The sequence below is a fragment of the Canis aureus genome, chromosome 1 (assembly GCF_053574225.1).
Source record: "Canis aureus isolate CA01 chromosome 1, VMU_Caureus_v.1.0, whole genome shotgun sequence".
Taxonomy (NCBI): Eukaryota; Metazoa; Chordata; class Mammalia; order Carnivora; family Canidae; genus Canis; species Canis aureus.
Genome location: NC_135611.1, coordinates 46,856,174 through 46,862,283, shown reverse-complemented (window position 1 = coordinate 46,862,283; position 6,110 = coordinate 46,856,174). Strand labels below are relative to the sequence as shown.

At 36.2% G+C, this 6,110-nt stretch overlaps 1 long non-coding RNA gene across 8 annotated transcripts in view; it reads right to left on the bottom strand.

The window, feature by feature from the left end:
• Positions 1-2,133: 2,133 nt before the first annotated feature.
• Positions 2,134-6,110, bottom strand: part of LOC144314199 (uncharacterized) — a 32,299-nt gene continuing 28,322 nt past the window's right edge. For 2 of the 8 annotated variants that reach the window (XR_013380008.1, XR_013380009.1), the window contains one exon: positions 2,134-2,552. This is a non-coding gene — a long non-coding RNA (uncharacterized LOC144314199). Of the gene's footprint in view, positions 2,553-4,816; positions 4,999-6,110 lie in introns of all 8 variants that reach the window. The other 6 variants (XR_013380031.1, XR_013380018.1, XR_013380030.1 and 3 more) reach the window with 6 other exon arrangements.

Genomic DNA, 6,110 nt, shown 5'->3' with positions numbered 1-6,110 from the left:
TCAGGACAAATCTACAATCTCCCACAGAAAGGACCATCACTGCTTAAGATGAACTCACAATAAAAAATTACAAACCATGTGAGGATATGAGGATGAATCAAAAGGTTCAATAATCAACAAATCATAGAACTATTGATAATTGAACACTCTTAAAAGGTACTAGAAACATTACTATGTTTAAGATTATTAAAGAGGTAAAAGAAGGAATTGAAATAATGGAACAAGAAGACAATATGAACAGAGAATAAACAGATTTGAGCCAGGACCAAATTATACTCTTGGAAATAAAAGATTAATTCATTCAAATTAACAACTCAATGAATAAATCATGTAAAATGGTCAACTGAAAAACAGACCTGAATAAACCACCTGTAATACAACACAGAGATAACAAGAGAACAAGAGACTTTCTGAGACATGGAAGACAGAATGAGAAGTTCTAATACATACTTCTAAAAGAAATTTGTAGAGACATTCACAGCGATAATGGGAGAAGAAAAATACTGTTATAATTCACATGTTGTATGGTTGTTTTATGTAGTAAACCCAAAATTATCCACACAGAAATTATTAGCATTGGTAAGAGTGTTAATGATATAGACACAAAATCAATATACATCTTTCTGGAAATTTTCATGTTTTCTATTTTCAATTTAATCCTCCTAAAGTTAGTGAAAAGCATCTCCTTGTCTTTTTTACCCCTGTTCCATCTAAACTTGTGACACCTTTATCAATTTCATGATATTTATCTATGCCTTTTCTCTCTCTTGAGTAGTCACACCAGAGTTTATCTATTTTGTTAATCTTTTCAAAGAACAATATTTTGTTTTTCTTGAGTCTATTATTTAACATGATTTCTGTTTAATCAATTTATTATTTATACAATGGCTATTTAATTGGTTTCTGCTCTTTTGTTTGTTTGTTTGTTTCTGCTCTTTATAGTGTTTTTTATTCTACTTCCTTTGTGTGGGTTTTCTTTCCCTGTTATTCTTCTTTAACTTTCAAACTTGGAAACATAGCTATTTAGTTTTCAACCTTTAAGTATTGAGGTTACATATTTTTCTCAGAGTACCATTTTCCTCTATCCAACAATATGTCTTTTGTATAATAAGTGAGATGGGAGAAAAGAACATATACATATAAAAATAAACACTGATAAGGTACATAATTAGAACTTACACCCTTTCACCATATCATGTACAAAAATCAACTCTAGATGAATTCATGAACTATATATAAAATACAAAACTATAAACATTTAGAAGTCAATATGGGAGAATACTTTTATGATATCAAGGATATAAACATTTTCTTATACAAGAAATAAAAACTGAAAGCCACAGAGGAAAAATTGACAAATTTGGCTACATTTAAAATAACTATATCCATTTTATCAAAAGCCACCATAATGAGAATGAAGCGATCAGCCACAGACTAGAAGGAGATTTGCTAAATATATTTTTATATACAATATATACTTGTTAAATATGTTAACTATCAAGGGATTAGTATCCTGACTATGTAAAGAATTCTTATAAATTAATGAGCAAAAACAAACCAATTTTTTTAAAAAGACCAAAGGAACTGCACAAGCATTTTATAAAAAATATAAATGGCAATAAACGTATAAAATGTCACTCAGTCTTATTACCAATCAGAAAAACACAAATTAATTCTATTATGAAGAACCATTACATATCCAAAAAATTGGCAAATATTCAAGCCTAAAACTATCAGGCATCAGCAGCAATGTGCAACAAGGCAATTTGTCATATAGTACTGATGGGAATGTAAATTAGTACAGTCATTTTGGAAACCAATTTTGCTTTATGAAGATATCCATACACTATGACCTAGCAATTCCACCCGTAAGTATAAACTCTAGAGAAACTATCCATTTGCAGGAGGTGTTTATGAAAATGCTTAAAGTAGCTTTATGCCTACTAGTAAAAAACTAGAAATAAGCCAATGTCCATTAACAGTTAAGATGGGTAAAATGTGGATGATGGAATACAATACAGTAAGATTAGGAATAAATTATAGCTATCTTCAACAACTTAGTAAAATCTAAGGAACATAATTTTGAGTGGAAAAAACAAATTGAAAAATAGATTCACCATTAGTCCACTGATTAAGTTTTAAAACATGCATAACAATTTATTTTTCTTGTAAAACTACTAAGAAAACGAACAAGTGATAAATCGTAAATTTAGGATAAGAGTGGCCTCTGAAGGGAGAGGAAATGAGTAGGGTCATTAGCAGACATTCACGGGAAGAATCACTAAAAGATGTATTTGAGTAAGAAGGAAAAAAGACCAGAAAAGATATGAGAAACACAGAGGAGAGGTAAGCAAAGAAACTGGCAAACCTTTTTGTAAAACTAAAAAAATGGGTAGGGGTGCCTGGGTGTCTCAGTCGGTTAAGTGTTCAACTCTTGATTTCAGTTCAGGTCATGATCTCAGGGTCGTTGAGATTGAGCCAGCATCAAGCTCTGTGCTTGGTGTACAGCTTGCTTAAGGTTCTCTCTCTCCTCTTCCTCTGCCTCACCCCTACTAAAAAAATTAAAATTAAAATTAAAATTAAAAAAACAGAGGCGGACCCATGTTTTGTGGCACCTAAAGCTTGCATAATTTGGGGAACACATTTTAAGAAAGGAATACTAAAGTATTAATAGAAAATTAGGTACACAGTTTACATTTCTGGGATGCCTGGCTGCTTGGGTCAGTGAAGGATCTGACTCTTGATCTTGGGGTTGAGTTCCAGACCCATGTTGGGTGTAGAGATTACTTAAAATATTTATTTTTTGTGTTTTTTTTAACCAGTTTTTAAATGTTATTTAAATTCAATTAATTAACATATAATGTATTACCAGTTTCAGAAGTAGAGCTCAGTGATTCATCAGTCTTATATAACATCCAGTGCTCATCACATCACGTGCCCTCCTTAATGCCTATCACCCAGTTACCCCATCCCCCACTCCTCTTACCTCTAGCAACCCCCAGTTTGTTTCCTATATTAAGAGTCTTTTATGGTTTGTCTCCCTTTCTGATTTTGTCTTGTTTTATTTTTTCCTCTCTTCCCTATGATCCTCCATTTTGCTTCTTAAATTTCATATAACTGAGATCATATGACACTGTCTACTCAGACTTATTTGGCTTAGCATAATACACTCTAGTTCTAGCCACATGGTTGCAAATGGCAAGATTTCACTTTTTTGATGGCTGAGTAATTAATATTCATATATATATACCATATATATATACACTATACATATATATATACACACACACACACACACACACACACGCACATACATACCACATCTACTTTATCCATTTATCTGTCAATGGACATCTGGGCTCTTTCCATAGTTTGGCTATTGTGGACATTGTTGCTATAAGCATTAGGATACAGGTGCCCCTTTGGATCACTACATTTGTATCATGGGGTAAATACCAAGTAGTGCAATTGCTGGGTCATAGGATAGCTCTATTTTCAACTTTCTGAGGAACCTCCATACTATCTTCCAGAGTGGCTGCACCACCTTGCATTCCCACCAACGGTATAAGAGGGTTCCCCTTTCTCTGCATCCTCACCAACATCTGTTGTTTCCTGACTTGTTAATTTTAGCCATTCTGACTGGTGTGAGGTGGTATCTCATTGTGGTTTTGATTTGTATTTCCCTGATGCTGACTGATGTTGAGCATGTTTTCATGTGTCTGTTGGTCATAAAATAAAATCTAAAAAAAGGGATGCCTGGGTGGCTCAGGGCCTGATCCCAGGGTCCTAGGATCAAGTCACACATCAGGTTCCTTGCAAGAAGCCTGCTTTTCCCTCTGCCTATGTCTCTGCCTCTCTCTGTGTGTCTCTCAGGAATAAATAGATAAAATCTTTTTTAAAAAATCTTTTTAAAAAAAGTTTACATTTCCTTAGAATGAGAACAGAAATCACAACAAATAAAAATTTAAATAGCAGAACATGGTGGGGAAGAAAGAGAGGGAGGCAAACCATAAAACAGACTCTTGGCTATAGAGAACAAACTGGGGGTTGTTGGAGGGAAGATGGGTGGGGGATGGGCTAGATGGGTGATGGGGATGAAGGAGGGCACTTGTGATGAGCACTGGTGTTGTATGTAAGTGATGAATCACTAAACTCTACACCTGAAACTAGTATTATGCTGTATTTTAAAATTATACTGTGTGTTAACTAATTGTAATTTAAACAAAAACTTGAAACAAACAAATAAATAAATTGCAGCTACATGCTACAAAAACTCACAAAATCCAGGAATGTAATACAATCTTTAATTATTTTTGTTATAATTTCACCTCTTCTATAATACATTTCATTCTGTACATTTTTTGACTGCATACTCTTTGCTCATCTCTTAATGTGACAAGGACTTTTAAATATTGTCCTATGTAAAGAGGATGAAAGACACATCAGTCTTCTAACACAGTTGGCCAAAATTTATTCTTTTTTAAAAAAAAAAAGTCAGTCATAGTTTAGAAAAATTTATTTTAGCTTCACATTCATTATTGGTAATGGAGGAAGGCTTCAGATAACTCCAGCCCTTTGATCTCACTGTCAGAGCAAGCTGTTCAGGTCGGCTGGCTTTCACCACACCTAGCATCCCTCCCACCCCTACCTTGCCAGGGCAGTTCTCAGCAGTGGTGTGTGCCAAGTCACATGACCCTCAAGCTAAGAGCCAAGCAGTGTCGTAGTCAGATTCTTCTCACTGAGGAAGATTCTGATGTTCCATGGGACCCACGGAGTGCAGGCTTCCATTGGGAACTGTTGTCCAATGTCCACCCACCTCTCCTGCAGCTCCAAGACCACCACTAGGATGAGAAATGACCTCCAGACCAGCAAGACTACATTCTTCCACTATCTTGGGGTGTTGCTTCTTCCTGGTTTCATAGCCTGGGGAGGGTCCATCAAGTTAAGAGTCCTGCAGCTGAAATATTAGCTTCATGGGAAATCAGCATTTAGCAGGAACTACAGAAAATAATATTAACAAGAACAGCAGTAATAGTAATAATTGTTAGAGAAACAATTACTTCCCACTCATATATCCATTGAAAGAAATTCTACTCTCATCTCCACAGTGCTAACATAAGAACACTCATAACTTCTTTCTGCTTACTTAACCATTCCACCCAAAGGCAGGAGAATGGGAAAGTTTAGGAGGCACAGCTCACCATGCTTGGCTCAGCCCCGCTATTCTCTCTCCTTTCAGATCTGCCTGCCTCCACAGAAGGAACATTCTGGTCTGCCTGGGTCCAGGTGGTGAATAACCAGCCTTATTAGGGAGACCTGCTGTTGTCTCACTGTGCCATGGGGGGCTAAGTCCATCTAATTCAGGAATAAAGTATCAGCAAGTCCATCTGGCCACAGATCTAAAATCATTTTCTCTATCAGCTTTATCTGAAATAAAGCTAATATTATATTTCTCATCTTCCACCTCTAATTCCTGCCTTTCTCCCCCTCTTTCTCCATATTGGTTCTGAATTTCAAAGAGGAAGAGAAGTGCTATGTGTGGGATACTCTACAACTCTAATAATGAAGGCTAATTTGGGGATATTTTTAAAAATAGGCGCCACCAGGGGCATTTGGGTGGCTCAGTTGGTTAAGCATCTGTTTGCCTTTGTCTCAGGTCATGATCTCCAAGGTTTTGGGATCAAGCCCCTCATTGGGCTCCCTGCTTAGCGGGGAGCCTGCTTCTTCCTCTCCTCCCTGCTCATGCTGTCTTGCTATCTCTGTCTCTCTCTCAAATAAATAAAATCTTAAAAAACAAAACAAATGAAACTAATAAACTAGACAACAATAACATGGGAGAAGAGAGAACAGAGCTATTAATTAAATGTAGTCTTTCTTGGGCAGCCCCGGTGGCTCAGCGATTTAGTGCCACCTTCGGCCTAGGGCATGATCCTGGAGACCGGGGATCGAGTCCCATGTCGGGTTCCCGCATGAGCCTGTTTCTCCCTCTGCCTGTGTCTCTGCCTCTCTCTCTGTGTGTCTCTCATGAATAAATAAATAAAATTTAATAAATAAATGTAGTCTTTCTTAAGTCAAATGCAGCATATTCAAAATTTAAGGGTAGCCTCTAA